This window comes from Leopardus geoffroyi, chromosome C3 (assembly GCF_018350155.1).
Source record: "Leopardus geoffroyi isolate Oge1 chromosome C3, O.geoffroyi_Oge1_pat1.0, whole genome shotgun sequence".
Lineage (NCBI taxonomy): Eukaryota > Metazoa > Chordata > Mammalia > Carnivora > Felidae > Leopardus > Leopardus geoffroyi.
In genome coordinates this window covers 142,184,265-142,208,459 of record NC_059338.1, presented here as the reverse complement: position 1 = coordinate 142,208,459, position 24,195 = coordinate 142,184,265, and the positions used below count along the sequence as shown (strand labels likewise).

At 44.6% G+C, this 24,195-nt stretch overlaps 2 long non-coding RNA genes across 2 annotated transcripts; one reads left to right on the top strand and one right to left on the bottom strand.

The window, feature by feature from the left end:
- Positions 1-322: 322 nt before the first annotated feature.
- On the top strand, positions 323-24,195 carry LOC123586207. The gene is made up of 4 exons (XR_006706680.1): positions 323-553; positions 7,580-7,655; positions 12,956-13,045; positions 24,029-24,195. It is a non-coding gene; the product is annotated as an uncharacterized LOC123586207 (long non-coding RNA).
- LOC123586205 lies at positions 21,938-23,466 on the bottom strand. Its single transcript, XR_006706678.1, has 2 exons — positions 23,316-23,466; positions 21,938-22,428 (listed from the first exon to the last, which is right to left on the bottom strand). It is a non-coding gene; the product is annotated as an uncharacterized LOC123586205 (long non-coding RNA).

Genomic DNA, 24,195 nt, shown 5'->3' with positions numbered 1-24,195 from the left:
TACAGCATTCTTTTTTTAACAGAAATATATTTTTTTATTTTTCTTAAGGTAACAAGTGTTTAAATAAGATAGGAACATTTTTTTTTTAATTTTTTAACGTTTATTTATTTTTGAGACAGAGAGAGACAGAGCATGAACGGGGGAGGGGCAGAGAGAGAGGGAGACACAGAATCTGAAACAGGCTCCAGGTTCTGAGCAGTCAGCCTGGAGCCCGACGTGGGGCTCGAACTCACGGACAGTGAGATCGTGACCTGAGCTGAAGTCGGACACTTAACCGACTGAGCCACCCAGGCGCCCCAAGATAGGAACATTTTTAACGAAAAGCACCAGTCTCTTTCCTAAGTCTTAATGGTCTCAGTTCCATTTACCAGTGTGCTATATTAACTCTGTCAACTTTTCTGTGTTTACTTTTTCTAGCTGTTGCGTGGTTCTCTAAATAACAGGCGCGCGCGTAGATGACAATTGTTTGATCCATCAAGTGTAGACATCTGTGGACCTCCTACCTAAATAGCTGCCTGATCTCCTTCCCACCTTCCTTCTCCCATCCTGCCAGGTAAAATTATGATCGTAAGTCCTTCTGTTGGTTGTCTTTTTAACTTAAATATATGAATATACAAGCATTTCTTGAGTTCTCACTTGGTAAAAATGGATTCTTAATGGCCCTATTCTTTCTCCTTTTCTCCCCACCCTACCTTGCAACTTCAGCTGCTCAGGACCTTACCTTTTCCTTGTTGATTTTGATAGTGCTTGCTTTTTAAAAATAACGTAATTAAGTCTTCCTTACATATTGGTTGATTCTAAAAGCTGAAAATCAGTAGACGGTATGTGTGGTATTATGACTTTGTAGTGTCATTGACTGTGCAGCCAAGTAGTATATTATTAGTGCATTTAAATTTTCTGTTTTCCTTGAGTTTTTGGCTATCTCCTCCTCCTCCTCCCCCTCCTCTTCCCCCTCCTCTTCCTTCCCCTCCTCCCCCTCCTCTCCTTCCTCCCCCTCCTCCCCCTCCTCCTCCTCCTCCTCCTCCGTGCTCTTCTGCTTCTGTTTCTTCTTTGCATTACTTGCCTTTATCAAATCCTTACTTTTCCAATAGCTCAAGGATTTCGCAAATTTTTGGAAGAATTCCATCGTTCCAGATGGAACTTTTGCCCCTCGGTCTAAACTTAATGCTCTCCAGATCTGCTCCTTACTGTAACACCAGAACTTCACTTTGTTATTCCTTCCTGTGCTTTTCTTCTTCCTGTTTTATCCCAGTTTGGCTAGACCATACCCTCTAAGCAACTTCCTAAAAATACTGTATGTAACAGACAGATTTCTAAGTCCTTAGATGTATGAAAATGCATTCTATCCTCCTTCTTGATTGATAGCCTTGCTGAGTATAAAACGTGAGATTGAAATAATTTGCCTCATAATTTTGAAGGCGTATACCATTATTTGCTGGCCATCCTGAGCTGCTGAGGGGAGGGTCAAATGGTCGCCTGATTTCTGTTGTTCAGTAACTCATCTGGTTTGTTTTTCTCTATCCCTCTCTGTAAATTTTTTGATGTTTTCTTTTATAGATTTTCTGAAACTCTATAGGACTAAGTTGAGATGAGTCTTTTTCCTATTCAGTGTTCCGGGCAACTAGTATTATTCAGCTCTGAGAATTCCTCTTTTTTATTTCTTGAATTATTTCCTGTCTTCCATTTTTTCTGTTCTCTCTTCTGAAATTCTTATTGGTCAAAATCTCAGATACTTTGGGTTGATCTTCTAGGTCTCTCCTTTTCATTCATATCTTTCATCTCTTAGTCTTTATGTTTTACTTCTTAAGAGAAAGGGGGAGTGGATACAGAGCTGGCTTAGTGTAAAGGGCCACCAATGCCAGAACTGCTTTGGGGAAGAAATGCTCATTCTTGCTGCTCTGGCTCTCAATTTGTTCAATTTGTTTATTGTAACATGTTTAGGGTTGTTTGGAGGTAAATTACTGACCATCACATGTTTTGAATGCACGTTTGAGAGGAGATGGAATCTTTCTAAACAGATTTTCAAGGAACCCTCTTGGTGTCAGCCCAGTGAATCATTCTTGCTGTCCGTCAAAATTGCCATAACTGAACCCCAAACTCCCACAGAGTCCTACATATGCTAGAATGCAGTTTACTCTTCCCTGCAATCTTTCACCCACTTGCTGCCATCCCAAAATTTGCTAAAATCTCTCCTTCCTTTGCTACCGATCAACTCCTGCCCTTTTTGATTTTGTGATTAATATCTTTAAGACTTTTATGATCATTTTAATAGGGTTTTTAAAAGGAGAAAACATAAATTTGGTCAGCCACCCATGTTGAACCAGAATTCTATGGCTCATTTTAGAACAAGACACATCTTGTTTGTCTTGTACATCGTACAATAGATTTCTCTTTTATTTACTGCATCTCAAAAAGTATCATTTTGGAGCATGCTACATCTCTTTGAAAAAAAATGAAAAGTAATGATGAGAATCTTCCTGAATGAATTTTTAGAAGAGTAAAGATCAGCAGAGACTGATGGGTGACCAATAGCACCAGGAAGGCCAGAAGATTGAGAGCAGAGAAATCCTGCTCCAAAGTCTGATTGCTTTTTATCTCCATTTGAAGTAATTTTTTGGTCCAGTGAATAAACATTTGTTGATTACTCAGTGTTCTTTAGGCATTGCTATAAATTAATACACACACACACACCCTTCACGAGATCAGAGTCAAGTAGAAGGGTATAATACCCATCCTTGCACCACATGACAACTTACAGCTATAGAAAGGTTAGAGAATGGCCCCTGCTTGCACAAGAAAATCCTAAATAATTTATTAACTATCAAGTGGCTGTTTTATTTACCCACACTGTGTGACAAATTAGCCATGGTTTCCACCAGAAGGATTTACTACCCAGCAGTGAAAGAGATTCACGCATTCAGAGCATTGGCTTTGGAATCACACGGACCTGAATTTTCATCCGAAATTCTCCGCCACTCACTGACTTGTAAACTTACAAAAGTTGCTTTGCCTCTCTGAGACCCCATTTTCTCTTTTATAACATGGGTAGTAATACTACACTGAAGCTCCCTTAGCCAGCCTCCGTTTAACCAACTGTCCAGATTCATGAAGACTCTTATTTCTCCGTAAAACATGCTGACTGCTGCTCAATCATGCTGAAAGCACACACTTTACAGGCTGCACAAGCTGATGCCCCTCCAACCAACTTACGCCTACTAGATACACCTGTGTTTGCTTTTAAATACATTTATGCTGATTTTAGTTAGTTGCAAGACAATTAGAATCTTTATTACAAGACAATTAAAATTTTTATCACAAGACAATTAAAATATGAAGGCAAAAAGTAAAAGGTAACTTTTTAAAATACTGTCGAATTAGTTGGTAAAAAGATAGATAGATAGATATTTAGATATTGGTGATATAATTGGAAAAAATGGTGTGGCGAATTTGTAAAAATCTAGAAGTGTTCTGTACTCAATATGTTTTGCAGGTGTAGTTACATCCTGAACATTTCAGATGTCATAAATAAAGCAATAGGTATGGTTTATGCAAAAAGACTAAGGGAGATTTAATCAATAGACTCATAATAAAAGAAAAACCCTTGGCCTTATGAATAACATGTGAATAAAGTGTTGTATGCTTAGGATTAAAATAAAATTTTGTGGAGTGATGGGTTGAGTTAATTAAAATAGGTACAGCCTTTATTAACAGTGCCAAGCACACAGACTTTCCATAAGTGGTAGGCATTGTTGTCAGGGACATGTATGATTTCATTTGACAAAATATTTATTGTGGGTCTGCTCTGGGGGCGGCTGAGTGGCTCAGTTGGTTGAGCCTCAAACTCTTGATTTTGGCACCACCAAAATCCCCATCAGGCTCCCCACTGGGTGTGGACCCTGCTTGGGATTCTCTCTCTTCCTCTCCCTCTGCCCCTCCCCGGCTCACTCGAGTGCTCTCCCTCTCTCTCTTTCTCTCTCTCAAAAGAAAAAAAAACTTAAAAAAATTTTTAAAAGGAGTCCACTCTATGCCAAGCCGAGCATACAACGGTGAGCAAAGCAAGTCTGGACACTGCCTTTATGAGTCTTACAATCTAGAGGGAGGGCATATATTTGACCAAACCATTACACAAAGCCAGAATCACAATGTATGATGAGGGCTATGAAGGAAAAATATAGTAGGCAATAACAACATACGTCAGGGGACCTGAACTTTGAGGGTCACCAGGAAGTAGCCTCTGAACTGAGTTCTGCAGCATGAATCAGAACTAGCCAGACAAGGAAAACAGAATTGCAGGCAGAGAAAACATCATGTTCAAATATCCTGAAGCAGGAGAGAGCTTCCCATAGCGAAGAAGCTGAAGAAGGGCCGATGTGGCTGCTATTCAGAAAAGCGAGCGTGGCACCTAAATATGCCAAATAGATTGGCAAGGCCAAATCTAGCAGTGCTTTGCAGGCCGGGCTAAGAATTCAGGGCATTAACATCCTGCGGTGCAAATTCAGAGGTCACAATCTACTCTAAGATCAAATTGCAAAAGCATCTTCATTCCCTTTGAAAGCCTGTATTAGCTGCCGTAATAAATAGACACCAAAACCTCAGCGTTCTGACACAGGCTGAAACTGATTTCTTGCTCAGTAATAGTCTTCGACGGATACTCCTAGCTGGTGGGAAGCTTTCCTCCACACAGCGATTCAGGGACTCAAGCTACTCCCATCTTAGGACGCCGCTATCCTGCCAGACTTCATCAACCCCCACACCTCTAGCCGACAGAAGGGAGAGAAGAGCAAGGAGTAGACACGCCCACACACCCAGAGTGACTTACGTCACTTCCGCTGCCATTCCGTGGATGAGAGCTCGGCAATGAACACACCAGGTAAACAGAGGAAAGTAGGTCAGCTGCTCCCAGGGACAGCTGCTGTCCATGAGTAGGGGAGGGTGATCTGGAGTGCCCAGCTCTGCCACAAGCCACTTAACATAAATTAACATTCGTGCCAAGTCAGTTTTTCCTCTTATCTTCAGAAATCTCCCTTCAATCTAAGTGCATTCTCAATATGAGTTCATAGTCAGTAATCCATGTGACTATTTTAAAAGGCATAGCAAATATTAGATCTTTCTTATCAATGCAATGTACCATAATAAACATTAATGTATTTGGAGGTCCTACTAGTCTGGACACGTAGTAGCTACCAGTATTTGGATGGTCTGAATTCTGCTAATGTTTTCGTGTTCTACCATTAACGGAAATGTTTACAGTGTCCAACTAACGTCACTCCTGGATACTCCCAAATGAAGTATGGTGTCCCGAGTACTTCTTCCATCAGCTGTCCCAAGCCTACTTTGAAAAGTTCCACCAGGGGCGCCTGGGTGGCTCAGTCCATTCAGCGTCCAACTCTTGATCTCGGCTCAGGTCATGAGATTGAGCCCAAGTCAGGCTCTGTGCTGACGGTGTGGAGCCTGCTTGGGATTCTCTTTCTGCCCCTCCCCCAACCCCTGCTCTCTCTCTCGCTCTCGCTCTCGCTCTCGCTCTCTCTCTCTCAAAATAGATAAACTAAAAACAAAAAAGTTCCACCAATACTCAGCACCCCCCACACGTATACACAACTAAAATCTCCACTAAAAAAAATAAATGTTAAGCCTGTTGTCATGTATCTTTTCCTCGACACATGTGTCACCTGATTTGGAATAAAGAAGAAAAACAAAAAGCTCTCTGTAAAATCTTCTTTAGACCCTCTAACCTCAAGCCTTCACACGAAGAGGTTCAGATCTACAGCTTCTCTCAGGTCCAGTTTTTCCTTCAAATAGGTTTTGCTGGGTTTGTCTCCTCTATTGCCCATGTTCACGGACATGATAAAGTCTAGCACATGCCCTGTTTTCCTTCTGTAGAATAAGCTATACCAGGGATGTGACATCAAAAGTACAGGCCATAAAAGAAAACCCAGGTAAGTAGGACTCAGTCAAATTTAGAACGTTTATGCCTCAAAAACACTCCCCACAGAGTGAAAAGTTAGCAGGCAATGGGAGAAAATACACAATGGCTACTAAACGCATAAAAAGATGTTCAACATCACCAATCGTTAGGGAAATGCAAATCACAACCATAAGATACCATTTCACAGCCATTACGGTGGCTGTTATCCCAAAACAAAACAAAACAGAAAATGACAAGTGTTGGTAAGATGGAGAAATTGGAACCCTTGTGCACTGCTGGTACATTTTTCATTTGTAAAATGGTGCCGCAGGAGGGAAAATGGGATGTGGTTCTTCAAAAAAGTACAAACGGGCACCTGGGTGGTGCAGTCGCTCAAGCGTCTGACTCTTGGTTTCGGCTCAGGTCATGGCCTCATGGTTCATGAGTTTGAGCCCCGCATTGGGCTCTGTGCTGACAGTGTGGATTCTCTCTCTCCCTGCTCTCTCTCTCTCTCTCAAAATAAATCCATAAAATTAAAAAAAATCTTTGTAAGTACAAACAAATTGTCATATGATCTAGCAACTCTCCTTCTGACTATAAACACACAAGAATTGAAAGCAGGGGACTCAAACAGGTATTTGTACACGCATGCTCATACAGCATTCGTCACAAAAGCTAAAAGGTGGAAGCCATCCAAGTGTCTACCAGCAGATGAATAGGTAAACAAACTGTGGTATATACATACGATGGAATATCTCATCGGTCTTTAAAAGGGATGAAATGCTGATACAGTACGGAAGTGCTGATACTACAACAACATGAATGAATCTTGGAGACATTACGCTGTGCAATCACCCAGTCACAGAAGGACAAATACCATAGAGTTCCACCCATAACGAGGTACCTTGAGTGGTCAGATTGGTAAATGCAGAGAGTAGACTGGGGGCTGAGGGGAGGGGGAAATGAAGGTACTATATGAGTACAGAATTTCAGTTTGGGAAAATGAAAAAGTTCGGGAGACCGATGGTGGTTGTACAGAAAAGTGAATATAGTTATTGCATGGATCTTTTACTTAAAAGTGGTTAAAACAGGAAGGAAGGAAGGAAAGTAGAAAGGAAGGAAGGAAGAAACAGATGGAGGAAGGAAGGGGGAAGGGAGTGAAAGGAAAGATCTGGTACTTGAGACAAAGCTTGGTGGAAGCCATGGCCCCAAACAGAACCTGACATCCTAAGACAATGATGTCTCCTTTGCTACAAAGGACCAGAGCTTTCAGAGGGAGGCCCTTGGATCCCTTTATTAACTGGCAAGCAACATGGACTTGTTTTGTTGTTTAAACTTTAGAGCTGAGGACAGAGCGTCTGGAACACCCCATAATCACCAACCCACATACTGAAGATTGGGTCAGTTTGTAAAAACGGTTGATTCAGTAGGGTTCATGCCAGTGTCCTTTATACATTTTTTATCTTTCTGGCCAAAAAAGATAAAGAGTATATAGCATTTAATTTAATATTTAACCTAAACTAAATATATATATGTATATATGTATATATATGTGTATATACATATACATATATATATACACATTTAGTATGTATAAAATATACATGAAGGTAAAGAGTATATATTACTTCATTTAACTTAATTTTCAAGCCTGGTCTATATTCTTATTCCCAGCATAACTATTAAGTCCAAGAAGGCAGAGGAGGAGAAGAAGAAAAGACAAAACCATGGATATCTCAGATGTTAAAGGGTGAGTCACAGTTCGCTTCATCCTAGGTAGAAAGAAGTCTGTAGTGTTAACTATGGTTGGGTGGTTTACAGACCTAAGAAGTTTCCATTCTTACCCATTTCTTACTGTATGTAAGTCCAGCCTGGTTTGTACTCCTCCACGGTGGAATAATACTTACACCCTCCATCTATGTCCTTCCTTCTAGTTGTAGCTGTCTTTCTACTGTGAGTTTATTTGCGTAATTAACACACTGATTTATTTTGTCTTGACAGCCTCGGGCAGTGGTACTGGGGGTATAAAAGTTTAAGTCAAACAAATACTTTTGAAAACGAATCACCCAGGATTCCTTTCTTTTCAGATTCTCTTGAAGTCAGATAATAGGAATTCTAGGGACTATCCACTCGAGACAAAAAAATAAAAAAGAAAAGAAAAGGTTTTATAGCCAACGATGATCTACATAAACTTTAATGCCCTTTAAGATCATGTGCCTTGCGGTCAGCTAATTTTTCTCAGGAGGTCTCTGAGATGAATGAGTGTATTCTCATATGTCAGCCAGTAATAAAGGCTACCAAGGGGTGACCCTGAAAAATATGTTGACCAGGGTTCTCTACTATCAGATTACGAGTGGAGGGTGTTGGATTGTTCATAAAATGCTTTTGATCTTTGCTGAGACTAAGTTGCTAAGCCAGCCAGACTTTGGGATTCAGAAAATCTACTCTGTGAAGCCAAACTTAAACTCACAATGGTCCTAATTAAGGCCCAGTGAGTTAAATTGGGTACGTAGAGGCCAATTTTTTTTTTTAAATAAAGAACATTTGTTCAGAGTGAAGCCGCCATCAGGCTTTTACTCCTTGTACAGGTTTCCCTTTTATAACTCTGCCCAAGTAAACCAGCCAAATTCCAGAACCTCACCAGGAACACCAGCATGAATTAATACTAAGTCTGAATTACACGATGATTTGGAAATAGCACTTCCTTAATTACCATCAAGAATTTGCAAACAAAACAAAGCACTAATGGCTAACCAGGTATGGCCTAGAAAAACACTGATCACTTGACATGCAAAAGGTGACACCCAGCATATTCAAAGGAACACTATTCAGGAGGGAGGGGGCCTGAGTCCTCTGTTTTTTCTGTGTGGGCTTGTACAAGCCAGTTAAGCTTTCTAGTCCTCTCTTTTCTCTTTTTGTAAAATGAGGGCCATATGCTAATAATCTCTATCTCCTTTCTGGCTCCCAAATTCTAATTTACATCTCTAAATCACTTAAAGCTCAGTGTCTCTACGAAAACTAATCTTGCTAAACTGGTTCCGACATAACTTTAGTTGACTTATTTAAGTAGGTTAAGCATCCCCACATTAGGAGCTCTGGATCATGTTCTCCCTATTAATTTTCTCATAAATAGCACAGAAGTAAGTTGCAACCCAGTTTTGCCTGCAGTGTCATAAAATCTGAATTAGTTGAATTTCAACTGGTGAAGTGTGCATATGTGTTAGGTTAAAAGCCAGTATCAACTCATCGTGCATGCTCTTTCCGGGGTCATTGCCTCTTTCTCTGAACCGTCTGCCCAGGAAATTGTAAATTGCCCACCACTTCCACCAACACGCCCGACTCCTGAAAGTCTGACTCCAGACGGGGTCTCTCCTGAACTCCAAACTGATGTTTAATAACAATGTCCACCACTCCCCGAGTGCCTCTTACAAGTCTGGTGCTGAGCTGTCATTTTAACAACGTGGTGTCGACGTCGACAGCAGCTCTGCAGGGTGGCCTTGCTGTCTCTACTCTCGATGAGGAAACTGAGACTCAGAGAGGCCGTGTAACGGATCAGAGTCACGCAGATGGCCGTTGTCAAAGCCATGATTCTAATCCAGGTCTTGCTGCTGCAGGAATCCATGTTCTTTTGACTGTCTCACTAGCGTGAACACTATAGACTCAAAAATCGCGATCACTGTTCTGGAGCAAAGTCTTCTTCTTCAGATAGACAGGGGCAGGTTGGCAAGAAAGGCACTCGTGCAGGAAGGACAGCTCTGGAATCCGAGGTCGAGAGCAGAGGAGGGGGATGCTGTAAAGGCATGTCTGGGCCAGACTGGAAATAGCTTCGTGGGCCTGGACAAGGCAAGTCAGCATGGGGCACCAAAGCATTTCAAGAGCGAGCAGGGAATGTCATCAGTTTTACATTTAGTTTTACATTTTAGCAGAAACATTCTGGAAATGACTTTAAGACTAGTTTAGAAAGAAAGAAAGAAAGAAAGAAAGAAAGAAAGAAAGAAAGGAAGGAGAGGGGCGCCTGAGTGGGGTAGTCAGTTGAGCGTCCGACTTCAGCTCAGGTCATGATCTTGTGGTCTGTGGGTTTGAGCCCCGCGTCGGGCTGTGTGCTGACAGCGTGGAGCCTGGAGCCTGCTTCTGTTTCTGTGTGTGTGCCTCTCTCTACCCTTCCCCCACTCACACCTTCTCTCTCTCTCTCTCTCTCAAAAATAAACATTTAAAACAAAAGAAAAAAGAAAAGAGAAAAGAAAAGAAAAAACATAAGCACTACGAAGATCATTGAGGAAGCTATTCTACGAGCACAAAGAGAGGAGATTCAGCCTGAACTAGGACAGTGACAGAAGGAAGGGATAAAAAAAGGATGCAGAACTTGGCACACAATTAAACTGGGTAAATGGATAAGGATGAGGTTATATCGACCCCAAAGCAACCGTGATTTGTCTTTATCTTGCTACCCCGCAGAGTATGCCTCTAGGGTACATGTCTTGCAAAGCCCACCTCCTCAGCGGAGAAAGTCACTCACTGCTCTGGATTGTACCAGACCCAAAACATGCAAAGCTAGAATGTCTGGATCCTACTGAATTATTTCTGTGTCTTCTCTACTTTTAAGAAGAGAGGGTCCATAGTACAGGATTTCCTGTCCTTGAATGTCTGTGTCTTCGAAGAGACTCCAGGTAGGAAAGAAAAGGAGCTAAGCCGCAGCAGTGTATAGAAAACCGAAAGACACCCTTGGAGTGTCCAAATGCATATCTCAGCCCACAACCTGGGGAAGTAATGACATGGTCTAGGTTAGTGGGAGCACAGATCTCTGTCCTCAGCTCTGGCTCCACATTCATGAGCCAAATGTAGCCCAAATTCAGTATTTCCGAATTTCTCAGCACCCAGGTCCGAGCAACCTCCGTCTGTCACCTGAATTCTTACAGTCACCTCCTAACTGGTCTTCCCACATCCACCATGGCTCCCGCGCCCAGACCATTCTCAACACCAAACCCCCAAACCTCTTAAAACCTAATCAGACCATCTCACCCTTCTGCCCCAAACTACCCAATGGCTCCATGGCCAAAGTCCCTCCAATGGCCGTAAGGCCCTGCATGTCCCAGCAGCTCGCAGTCACTGACCTCATCTCCTCTGGTTCCTTCATCCCCCTTGGGTCCAGCCTCATTGGCTTCCTCGCTCCACAGATCATGCCTAACACATGCCTTCGCACTGTTTTCTTTCTCTGCCTAGCACACTCTTCCCCCAGATATCTGTGAGCCCCACTTCCCTCATTTCCCTGAGTTTTGTCCGAATGTAGCCTCTTGGGGCGCCTGGGTGGCTAAGTCGGTTGAGCATCCAGCTCTTGATTTGGGCTCAGGTCATGATCTCACAGTTCGTGGGTTTGAGCCCCGAGTCGGGCTCTGTGCTGACGTAACAAAGCCTGCTTGGGATTCTCTCTCTCCCTGTCCCTCTCCCACTAGCACTCACTCTCTCTCTCTCGAAATAAATAAATAGAACCTAAAATGTGTGTGTGTGTGTGTGTGTGTGTGTGTGTGTGTGTGTGTGTGAAATGTAGCCTCTGCAGTGAGTCATAACCTAGGCCACCTTACAGAAAATTGCAAACCTCCCCGCTACACTGCCTCGAGCACAGATGCTTTCCCCAACACAGTTACACTGCTTTATGTTGCTCCAAGTTATTATTACAAGTTAACATACTGTTATGGGTTGAATTATGCCCCCCCAAAAGATGCTGAAGTCCTAATCCCCAGTATATGGGATTGTGGATGTAACTTTTTGGGGAAAAGGGTCTTCCCAGATGATTGAGTTAAGTTGGGGTCTTCACAGTGGGCCCTACGCCAATGGGGCCGGTGTCCTTCCTTATTCAAAGGGGAAATTAGGACACAGAGACACAGGCGTTCCCTGTGAGGATGGAGGCAGAGGTTGGGATGATACTGCTACAAGCCAACCGAGCACCAGACGCTAGGGAAGAGCCTAGAACAGATTCTTCCTCACGGCCCTGAGCAGGAGCCAGCCCAACTAACACCTTGATCTTGAACTTCTAGCCTCCAGAACTGGGAGACAAAAGATTTCTGTTGTCTCCATCACCCAGTTTGTGGTATTTTGTTAGGGCAGACCTAACAAGCTGCCTATCCTTTGTATTTATGATCTGGTCTTCACCCCCAAAGGTAAGCTTTCCAGGGGCAGGGATTTGTTGATTTATCTTTGCTATCCCGTCTCCAGCAGTACACGAATCAATAACCCTGCCCCAGACCACACTTCTAGCCTTTTCTCCCACCTCTCTCCGAGACAAAATCCTTTCGACCTTTGCCCCGAATACCAGGGACTTTGATACCTTCTTAACTCTGCTTATGCGGTTTCCTCTCTCCCGGGATGCCCATCCGCCCCTTCTCTGCCCCTTAACATCACCTTATCAGTTAAGACTCATCCGTGTCATTCCTTCAGTGACGAGTTTCCTCTGCTCCCCTCTTCTGCTTTATTATTCATGTGGCTGTGCCTCTCTGCCTGTAAACCGTGACCCCTTTGAGTTCTGGAATCCTATCCTATTAATCTTCCTATCCCCGGAACCTGGCCCAGTGACTGGCACACCAGAGGTGCTTAGTAAACGTTTGCTGGATTGAATTAAATCTGTATCCCGCAGCTTTTGCCCTTGCTGCCTTTCCCTCGACTGCTAGCCACAGCAGGGTACAAGAGGATTAGACAAGACTTTGCAGAGCAGAACTCAGATTAGAGCGTCGGAGCGCTACGGGGCTGCGCCTCTCGGCAGACCCTTTGTCTCGGTGCAATCTCGTGAGAGCTTCTTAAATTGGAACAGTCGGCGACGTTGTACCCAAACCACTCAGCTAAGCCCTAGGAGACGTTGGCCAGAATTCACAGCAACACAAACAGCTCAATCAAAGGAGAAGGTGTGCAAATCCTCTTACTTTTTATAAACTAGAGCGAGTATCCTGTTGGGGGAAAAAGACAGTTCTTTGAGACGGCACTTCCCAGGATGCTGGGCGAGAAGGTACTGGCTTTGATTCCAGGTAATGGTCTCATGTCTGTTTTCCCTTCTGCCCATAGATCTTTCCAGTGGGCCGGTGTTGTAAAGGCCACATGCGTCCACTCATCTTTGCAGAGAGGATGAATTGGAACCAGCTCCAGAGGTGACGGGTGTGTTTGGTGTGGCCAGTGCTCATTTAACCTATTTGAATACTCAAGGGAATGTAATCAGAAAAGGCCGGAATAGACTCCACCCCCCCAGAAACTCGAGCCAAAAGGAGCTAAAATATCAAACATGCATTCTAAGGAATCACTACTGCTTCTCAGAAGGTTCTCTGCCCCTCTGTTTTTTCTAAAAGGCATCCCAGTCTTGCAGTCATTACCACAACAGCAGAGTGAGCCCAGGGAACAGTAGGAAACTTCAGATAGCATTATTTAAATCCTCACTCCTTGTAGGTACCATCTTGGTGAGGTTAGCTTCAAATTCATAAGAATAAGTGCTTTTGCCCATCCTAATTCTGTGCATTTGACATTTTCTTTCTTTCTTTTTTTTTTTTATGTTTTCATTTATTTTTGAGAGAGAGAGAGACAGAGCGCGAGCAAGGGAGGAGCAGAGAGAGAGGGAGACACAGAATCCAAAGCAGACTCCGGGCTCTGAGCGGTCAGCACAGAGCCTGATGCGGGGCTCGAACTCACAAACCGTGAGCTCATGACCTGAGCTGACGTGGGACGCTTCACCGACTGAGCCACCCAGGCGCCCTGACAGTAACACATTTTCAAATGTCCAGTTAATTGTGTTCACGTGGGTCATTCAGTCGTGGGCCCAAACTAAACACTTACACAGTACCAAGCACTGTGCTGGTCTCCAGTGCGTCAAAACGGGGGGCTTCTGTTTTTCATGTTACACATAAAGCTGATGCAACAATAACTTACTAGGCACCTACATTGTTCCCAGCAAAGTATAATCAACTTTGTGATTTTGACTAAAGAGTTGCACTCACACTGTTAGTAATTCAACTCAGCCCTGTCCTTGGTCCCCTCAAAGTCATAGGAAGTAATGTTTTGATCGTTGTTTGTACATTGATCCTATGATACTTTGAGTTATTATTATTGTTGTTGTTGATGGCAGTGTAAGGCCCTCATCCAGTGAGACTAGTAGTTTTTAACATTTTGGTGGTTACATTCTCCTTTCAGAGCAGAGAAGGCCAGGTGCCCTCTCTCCAGAAAAATCCACATGTTTCACACACTCGTAATTTTAGATGTAAAAAGTTAACAGACCCTCTAGAGCAGAGTCAGTAGACTTTTTCCGTAAAGGCCAGATAGTAAATATTTTAGACTTTATGGACCGAGAGGCAAAGAATGGATATTATGTGGTGGAGACATTTGTCCCTCCCCCCAGACCTGTGGGACATACGTTCCAAGACCCCCAGTGGGTGCCTGAAACCACAGATAGTACTGAACCTTATTATACTGTTTTTTTCTATACTTACATACCAATGATGGAGTTTAATTTATAAATGAAGCACAGGTTCTAGAACAATCGTAACAATATACTGTAATTAAAGTTATGTGAATGTGGTCTCTCTCTCGCGCTCTTAAAATATCTTACTGTGCTGTACTCACCCTTCTTGTGATGTCACAAAATGAGAAAATGCCTACGCGATGAGAGGAAGTGAGGTGGACGACGTAAGGATCGTGACGCAGCGTTAGGCTGCTCTTGACCTCCTGACCTTCCGACTGTATCTCAGAAGGAGCGTCATCTGCTTCCTGACCACCGTTGACTGCAGGCAACCGAAGCTGTGGGAAAGCGAAACCGCAGCAATTTTTAATTGATAAAATCCAAACTATAACAATTGAGTATGGGTTTTCGTAATGAAAATATATCACTTAATCACGGCTCCAAGTTAGTATCCCTTATCATCAAATCAGTTGACAATGTTCATCTGTAAAAAGCCATCCGTGGCTTGAGGATGGTAAAACCCAGGCAGTGGGCTGGATTTGGCTGGTGGGCCTTAGTTTGCTAATCGCTGCTGTGAGTTCCACCCAGAGGAAAAGACCCAGGTCCGGACTGTTTTCAGGAAGCCCTGCTGAGAGTAGGTACAGGCACGGCCAGGATCAGCAATGCTGTTCGTGGCCCTCCATCTTGGTGGCAGGGGACAAGCTCACACAGTGGCCTTCCCTGGAGCCGGCAAGGATTCCTGGCACAACACTCCCGCGCACGGAAGGGCTGGCTGGCAGCTGAATTAGGGTCGCATTTCTACTGCACGGAGTTGCAACCAAGAACGCGTGGTGTAGTAAATTCTATTAACCTACATTCTGTGACCTCAATAAAACTTTCTCAATAATCAGCAAGAATAACAATGCACATGAAACGAAATTCCTTTGCCCAGTGTTTGCAAGTTGAAATGTGAAAAGCACATCAGTGGATAAGGCTTTTTAACGAATAAAATCATTTCCTTAATCGGCAGTTAATTTTCAATCAATACTCACTCCCAGAAACCCCAAAAAACACCGCCTCGCCAATTTAAAAGAGCTTAGAATAAACCATAATAAACTAATCAAGAGGCAGGGTTCAACAAAAATGATTATGCAGAAATTTTAGCCTTGAACTCACATAGTTCATCTGTGTCTCCTAAAAACATGCCATGGTAGCAGTCAGTCACAAGAGAAATGTAATTCTATATAATGTTTTCGGGCCTATAATGTCTGGAAAGCTTAGGCCACTAGGAAGAGGCATAGACGCTTTTCATTGTTGGTTAGAACCCATTGCTTCGTTTCAATAATGGTTAAATAAATAAATAAGTAGATAAATGCAGCTCCCTTGACTGGCTGGCCGAGCGGCACAATCTGAGCGTCAAACTTGACACAAGTTCTCCACCTAGTGGATGTTTCAAAAGATGTGCAATAAAATAAAAACTGCGCGGGCTTGCGGAGGTTCCTCACAAAATTCAAAATAGATCTACCCTATGACCCAGCAATAGCACTGCTAAGAATTTACCCAAGGGATACAGGAGTGCTGATGCATAGGGGCACTTGTACCCCAATGTTTATAGCAGCACTTTCAACAATAGCCAAACTATGGAAAGAGCCTAAATGTCCATCAGTTGACAAATGGATAAAGAAGATGTGGTTTATATATACAATGGAATACTACTTGGCAATGAGAAAGAATGAAATATGGAGTTTTGTAGCAACATGGATGGAACTGGAGGGTATCGTGCTGAGTGAAATCAGTCAGGAAGAGAAGGACAGGTATCATATGTTTTCACTCATATGTGGATCTTGAGAAACTTAGAAGACCTTGGGGGAGGGGAAGGGGAAAAAACAGTTACAAACAGAAAGGCAGGGAGGCAAGCCATAAGAGACTCTTAAATACTGAGAACAAAGCGAGGGTGGAAGGGGGAGTGTGGGGGAAAGGGAAAATGGGTGATGGGCATTGAGGAGGGCACCTGTTGGGATGAGCACTGGGTGTTGTACGTAAGCGACGAACCTCGGGAATCTACCCCAAAAACAAAGAGCACGCTTTACACACTGTATGTTAGCCAATTTGACAATAAATTGGAATACAGACAAAAAAAAAGAATAGACACAGAGGCAGAGATGCACACAGGGAAGTGGAAAGCATTCTGCGTGGCGATCGGTGACGACATATGAGATGTTCATCTTTCTTCACTTACATTTTTCCTCTTTCTTCTGTATGTCTTCCTACCTTAGGCCAGGTTCCCCAGGAATGACTTAGAGATAGACACTTGCAAGCGGGACATTAATTGGGGATTACTCGCAGGAAAAGCCCCAATGAGGGAATGCAGGGAGCAGCCCCGGGCAGTGGGGGCGGTTGGACTGGGACCCAGGGGCCTGCCCCACGTGGCCGTTGGAGGGGTGGTCCCACACCAGGGCTCAGCACTGCTCTTGGTTGGACACTTGAGGCACCACTGCCCTGGTGAGTGGGAGCCACAGTGCCGGACCCACTCCTTGCCCCCAATCCTGCCACCCTCGCTACTTCATCTGCGGGCCCATGTGGCCAGCGCTGGGTGGCCAATGATGAAGCTGGTTGACTCCAGCTTAAGTGAGCCATTCCCTGCTTATTTAACGCCTCATGTATGGTGGATGCTCCCTGGTGGCCTTTCACGTGAGAAACAGCCTGGGGCGTCTGGGTGGCTAGGTCAGTGGGTTAAGCATCCAGTTTTTGATTTCAGCTGAGGTCATGATCTTAACGGTTTGTGAGTTTGAGCCCCACGTTGGGCTCTGCACTGGCGGGGCAGAGCCTCCTTGGATTCTCTCTCTCTCTCTCTCTCTCTCTCTCTCTCTCTCTCCTTTTCTCTCTGCCCCTCCCCCTCCTCAAAATAAATTAACATTTTTTTTTTAGAAAAAGGAAACAAAGCCCTTCACACCTGGTGTCCATCCACCTGCTTCTGCCCCAGACCCGCTTGTCCCTTGGTGGCCCACAGGCTTTCTCTTTGCGGGCCTCTGACCGAGCAGCCAAGCCATCTGCCACTGTTGATGAGTCCACGGGCCTCCAGCCATTCTCCTTACACACGAAGTGGACGATTAGATGTGTCATCCATCTCGCTGCCCCTTGGGTTTCCCCCTCACCTCTGTCTTCAGGGCCAGCCCGAGGGGCTGTAGTGAGGCTACTGTTAAGTCTTAGCTTGTATCTTTCCCACTCCGACCCATCTGTAAATTTGGCTTGGCTTTTCTCCACCTCCATCACCCTGCTCATAACGGACGCCTGCCCCCACCATGCAGCCATAGGTACGGATGAGGGGAAGGACGAAATGGGAGTCAGAAGCCCCACCTTTTGTACCTCAAACTGGAAATCCCACCTTTTCTACCTCAATGCGGGGTGATAAAATGAAGGACATGGAGAATCAGAAGAACAGGAGAGTATTAAGAATGGGTTGAAAGGGAGAATAACAGGGTGCCTGGGTGGCTCAGTCGCTCAAGCATCTGACTCTTAATTTCAGCTCACGATCTCACGGTTTCGTGGGATCGAGCCTCACATCAGGCTCTGTGCTAAAAGTGTGGAGTCTGCTTGGGATTCTCTGTCCCCCTCTCTCTGCCCTTCCTCCCACTCGGACTCTCCCTCTCTCTCCAAATAAATAAATAAACTTTTAAAAGATCAAAAAAAGACACAAGGAAGAAGTAACTGCACTAAAGGTTACATCTGGGATGTGGAAGAACAAGTGGAGAATCGAAAACTTCCTTCGCTTGCCTCCCACGCTTCGTGCTGACTCTCCAGCTCCCTCTACTCCTTCCCAGATTCCTTTGGCTCCTCGTTGGAGTTGGTGTCACCCAGAGCCCGGTGCCGGGACCACTCCTCTTTCCTTGTCACCCTTGATGTCCCCCGGTGTCATGGCTTCAAGTGTCTTCTGTGTTCCAAGTCCCAGATTTAAATGTCCAGCCCAGACCTCCTCCTGCCCACTTGTACACCTCGCTGCTCATTCACCACCTGACTCCGCCTGGCTAAAGGGCCTCTCAGGCTCAGCCGCTGGACTGCCACATTCGGTTGCCTACAGCCAAGTTCCTGACACCCCCCCCCCCACTCCGGCTTCTCCCATCTCTGTAAACGTCAGCTTTGGTTTTTCAAGTTGCTCCGGCCGAAAACTTGGAGGTGTCCTTGACTCCTCTTTTCCTTCCCCCCACTCCCCGGATCCAGATGCAAATCCTGTCAGTTATATTCTTAGAACACGTCCAGAATCCAACCACTTTCACCACTCCTGCAGCCACCCCTGTGGTTCAGGCCACCATTGGCCTCTGTCTTCCTGTCATGTCTGAACGGATCTGGTGTCTGCCTTTGCTCCTGCCATTTATTCTCCACACGCAGCCAACACCAGGCTGTTGAACAGAAGCTGAGCTGTGTGGTTTTCCTGCTTTAAGCCCTCCATCCATCAGCTCCCCCACATACTCAGAGGACGAGCCAAAGTCGTCACCTGGACCCATGATGCTCTGCACAACCTGGCCTCTCCCCTCCTCAAACAACACAGGCAAGGCCGTCCCACTCATCCTTCCCACTTCCCAGAGTGCTCCTTCCCAGAAGTCTGCACAGGCCCCTCCCTTACCTCTTCCAGGTCTTTATTCAATTTATTGAGTTGTTTATTTTTAAAGTAGGCTTCATACCTAGCACAGAGCCCAGTGTGGGGCTTGAACTCACAAACCCAAGATCAAGACCTGAGCTGAGATCGAGTTGCTCAACTGAGCCACCCTGGCGCCCCCAGTTCTTTATTCAAATGCCACCTTTTCAGAAACGTCTCCCCTGTAACTTCTGATTTAAAATGGGTAAAAACAACTCTACTTGGGATGCCTGGGTGGCTCAGTTGATTAAGCGTCCAACTTCGGCTCAGGTCATGATCTCACAGTTCGTGAGTTCGAGCCCCACATGGGGCTCTGTGCTGACAGCTCAGAGCCTGGAGCCTGCTTCGGATTCTGTGTCTCCCTCTCTCTACCCCTCCCCAGCTTGCACTCTGTGTCTCTGTCTTTCTCAAAACTAAACATAAAAAAAAAATTTTTTTAACTCTATTTGTTCTCCCCTTTAGAGGGTTCAGTGGTGGCCCCCGAAAAGATACAAATACATCCTAACCTCCAGAATCTATGATTGTGCCCTTATTTGGCAGAGGGTCTTTGCAGATGTAATCAAATTATAGATCTTGAAATGAGATCATCTTGGATTACTCTGGATCATCTGGGTGGACTCTAAACCCAATGACAAGTTTCCTTGTAAGAGACAGAAGACACAGACTCCCAGAAGAGGGGAGGTGTGAAGACAGAGGACTACCCAAATATAAAATGCACTGATCATGTTTATTGACTTCCTACCCTACTACTCTATGAGCTACAAGAAGGCAGAGATTTTTATCAGTTTTGTTCACACCAGAGTCGAAGACAGTGCCTGGTTCCACTGCCTACTTGGGGTTAGAGTTCAATGAATATGTGTTAATTAGGTAAGCCAAGAGAGGAATAAATGAATGAGTAATGTCATCCCTGATATTGTGCCTGAGTGAACAGAAGAATGATGGCTCCATTGATCAAAACAGGAGAGAAGGAGAAATCATAATTAGAACGGAGATGGGGGTAGCTAGACATGTGCGATGTAGGGCATGTTCGGTTCGATAGGACGTAACTACAAGTAGAAATGTACACACAGCCACAGCTTACGATGGCTCAACTTAGGAGTTCTTGACTTTGCAGTGGTGTAAAAGCGAAATGCATGAAGTCAAAACCGTGCTTGGAATTTCGAATTTGGAATATTTCCCAGGCTAGCGATACGCGGGACGATTTTCTCTCATGATGCCGGGCAGGGGCCGTGGCTGTAGCTCCAGGTCACCAAGCGGTCGCAGGGGTCAACCAGAGACACACCTACGGCCATTCTGCACCCACACAGCCATTCTGGTTTTCACTTTCAGTACAGTGTTCAACACATCATGTAAGATAGTCAACACTTTATTGTAAAATGGGCTTTGTGTTGGGTGATTTTGCCCAGCTACAGGCTAATGTAAGTGTTCTGAGCACGCTTGAGGTCACCTAGGCTAAGCTATGATGTTCGAGAACTCAGGTGTATTAAAAGCATTTTCAACTTCATGACATTTTCTACGTGCAGTGGACTTTTGGGCACATAACCCCCATTGTGAACGGAAGAAGATCTGTGTACATTTTCACTAATTTCGGATTTACTTATCCAGCCAATTCCAAAAGAATTTCGGAAGACTTACTCTATTTAATAACACATAATAAGACAAAAACAGAAGAAAACTGACAGGCTTTGGGGACGTAGGACTGATGTTTGGTTGAAATGTCCGTGTGGAGATACATAGATTAGTGATCAGATTTCAAAGATGAGACTTCAAAATCCTATTTAGCTAGCCTCTCTTGCACCAGATGTTTTATTGTATAAATTCCAAATTGATTTATTGACCGACTGATGGACCGATTTTACCTCTCATCTTTTCCCCTTTCTGTATACTGACGCAATATTCGTGGTCAGGAAAGCAGGCGAGATTCAAAATACATCAAGGGTAAGGGAAGAGCAACAGCTCTAGAAAGTTGCAGAGATTCACAGTAGAAGCTGAATCCGTCAGCTAGCTTCAGACCTCGTGCACCCCTTAAAGAACTGACCTCCCCCGAATGCCCCCTGCAGGAGGCCCGCGGAGGAACCAGTGCGCACCTTGGGGCACACGGGGGTGCTGTTCCAACCGTGGCCGGCTTTACTTCCCCACCCTCTTCCGCTCCCCATTTAATGAGGCACTTCCACTAGTGAAGGTGTTTTCCAAATAATTTTTTGCCCTGCCCCTCTTGCTTGTTGGAAGGAAGGAAGGAAGGAAGGAAGGAAGGAAAGAAAGAAAGAAAGAAAGAAAGAAAGAAAGAAAGATGAAGGAGAAGAAAGGGAAAGAGAAAGAAAGAAAAAGAAAAGAAAGGGAAAGGAAAGAAAGAAAGAAAGAAAGAAAGAAAGAAAGAAAGAAAGAAAGAAAAAGGAAGGAGAAGAAAGGGAAAAAGAAAGAAAAAGAAAAGAAAGAAAGGGAAAGAGAAAGAAAGAAAGAAAAAGAAAAAGCTCCTCACACTAGTTCACATTATAAATGGAATAGATGTCTCCTCTCTACAATTGCCTTTAAAATTTTTAGGACATTTCTTTTCTATGTCTATTTATGTTTGAGAGAAAGAGGGAGAGACTCACAGAGTATGAGTTGGGGAGGGTCAGAGAGAGAAGGAGACACAGAATCTGAAGCAGGCTCCTGAGCCGAAGTCGGACGCTCAACTGACTGAGCTACCCAGGGGTCCCAGGACATCTTTCAAATGATAGAATGTCAGTGAGAAAGATACATATAAGAGTCAGATTTCTTTTTTTTTTTTTTTAAGTTTATTTTGAGAGAGAGAGTACGCAAGCAGGGGGAGGGCGGAAAGAGCAGGGGAGAGGGAGAGAGAATCCCAAGCAGGCTCCCCATGGGGAGGGAGCCAGCAGGGAGCCCCCCGGGGGCTTGAACTCATGAACCGGGAGATCAGGACGTGAGCCAAAACCAAGAGTTAAAGGCTCAACCGACTGAGCCCCCAGGAGCCCCAGATGTCTTTATTTTGCAAGGTTTGCAGAGCCACGGTGATAGTCTCGCAGAGGCCGAAGGGCTCAACTTGTTGAGTGTTTCGTCCTTACTCTTTTACAGAGGTGTGTCACGTAGGAGGCATTGGCCACGCACCTTGGCCTGTTCACACCAACCTCGCCTCGGCCAGCAGGAGGCAGGCTGAGCGCCCACCGCGCTCCATGTCATTGTGCAGTTTCCAGCTGAGCCCCAGTGCGTTTTTGAAAACATGAGTGTCGAAAAAATGCTCATAAAATATGAGAAAATATTAGCTTCGTGGATGGAATCTGCATTTAATGGACCTTGAGGGATGAAATGAAATATACACATATATCCTTATGCTTACCAGTTTATTCAAGGATCTGAATCAGCAGCCAGATGAAAAGACACATGGGGTGAGGTTCTGAACAAAGGAGCTTCAGTCCTGGCAGAAGTTGGGGCTTGGATCGGAGGTGGCACATGGAGCAGTCTTGTTCCCCAAGCATAGAAGCTCTCCAAAATAATAAGAATAATAATAAGAATAATAATAACAATAATAATGAGATGAAGTGTATTTTCTTGCAATACTCAGTGCATATTTTATATCTCAATACCTTGACATGTTAGGGGCTCTCTCTTTTTCCTTTTTTTAACTTTCGAGTTCATTTTAATTCCAAAGTTAAAAAACAAACTGGAAAAGCTGAATTCTTCTAAAATGCTGTATTTTTCACTATGAGTGCTAGATGGCAGGTGCACACTTCACATGGCTTTAGGCTGCTTTGCTGGGATTAGCCTCTCCTTGATGACAAGAATGTTTTGATTATTTATTTCTTTTTTTTTTTTATTTTTATTTTTTTTTTAATTTTTTTTTTCAACATTTATTTATTTTTGGGACAGAGAGAGACAGAGCATGAACGGGGGAGGGGCAGAGAGAGAGGGAGACACAGAATCGGAAACAGGCTCCAGGCTCTGAGCCATCAGCCCAGAGCCTGACGCGGGCGGGGCTCAAACTCACGGACCACGAGATCGTGACCTGGCTGAAGTCGGACGCTTAACCGACTGCGCCACCCAGGCGCCCCTGTTTTGATTATTTAAATGAAACTCTAGGGCCGAGTGTGGAAGAAAACTGACATTTGATGTCACAAACTGTTTATAGCTAAAATCCCTGATTGGCAGGAAGACAGGAATCCCCCAGCTGTCCTCCACAAGAGACTTCGTGGGCTGGGACACTGCTAGGTCTTGTTTAAGGTCTTGCTCCCTAACTGCAGCACTGAATCTGACTAACGAATCCACACTAGCCGCCCCGAGAGATCGTGAACTGATCCGTGAACAGGGCAATCCCTGGTGTCTCCCTTTCATTCTGGTTGAGTTGTGGGTTTCGAGTATGGATGTAGACTCACCTGGAATCGATTTCCAGGGGACAGTCGCTCACCAAACCTTACATCTGTGCCACCAGACAAGCTTTTAACTTCTCTAAACCCCTGTTTCTTCATTCGTAAAAGGTGGATGATATTGGCGGGGTTTTGTCAGAATTCAGAGAATGATGTTAAGATCTCAGCACAGAGGGGCGCCTGGGTGGCGCAGTCGGTTAAGCGTCCGACTTCAGCCAGGTCACGATCTCGTGGCCCGTGAGTTCGAGCCCCGCGTCAGGCTCTGGGCTGATGGCTCAGAGCCTGGAGCCTGTTTCCGATTCTGTGTCTCCCTCTCTCTCTGCCCCTCCCCCGTTCATGCTCTGTCTCTCCCTGTCCCAAAAATAAATAAACGTTGAAAAAAAAAATTAAAAAAAAAAAAAAAAAGATCTCAGCACAGAGCTGACACAGAAAGTGCTCAATAAATGGCAGTTAGTGCCATTTCATTGTAGAAGTTGAGGCTAATTAGTTCCGGAGTCACAACATCTCAGATTAGAAGGGGCCTTCAAGTCCAGTCCAACTGTGACTCTCCAGCCCCTGGCCAAGCAGTCTTGTCTACGCAGGACCTCTTCCAAGATACTCGGCATTTGACATCAAAAGCCTTCCGTTAAGGTTATGGCCAATAAAGGGGAGGAGAAGGGAAAGTCATATAGAGGCCCGCCTGCTAAGAAGTCTTGTAAGAAAATATCTGATTTTTCTTGCAGGCTTGGTTTTCTGAGCACAAGAGCAAGTCATCCTACCGGAACAGAACGGAAACTCCCGTCTAAGGTGATACTTTCTGAAAGGCACTTTGAAAACAAACCCCCCCCCAAATCTCTTATAAACCACAGCTGTTAAAATCCAGAGGTACCCAGCTAGGTATTAGAGAGTT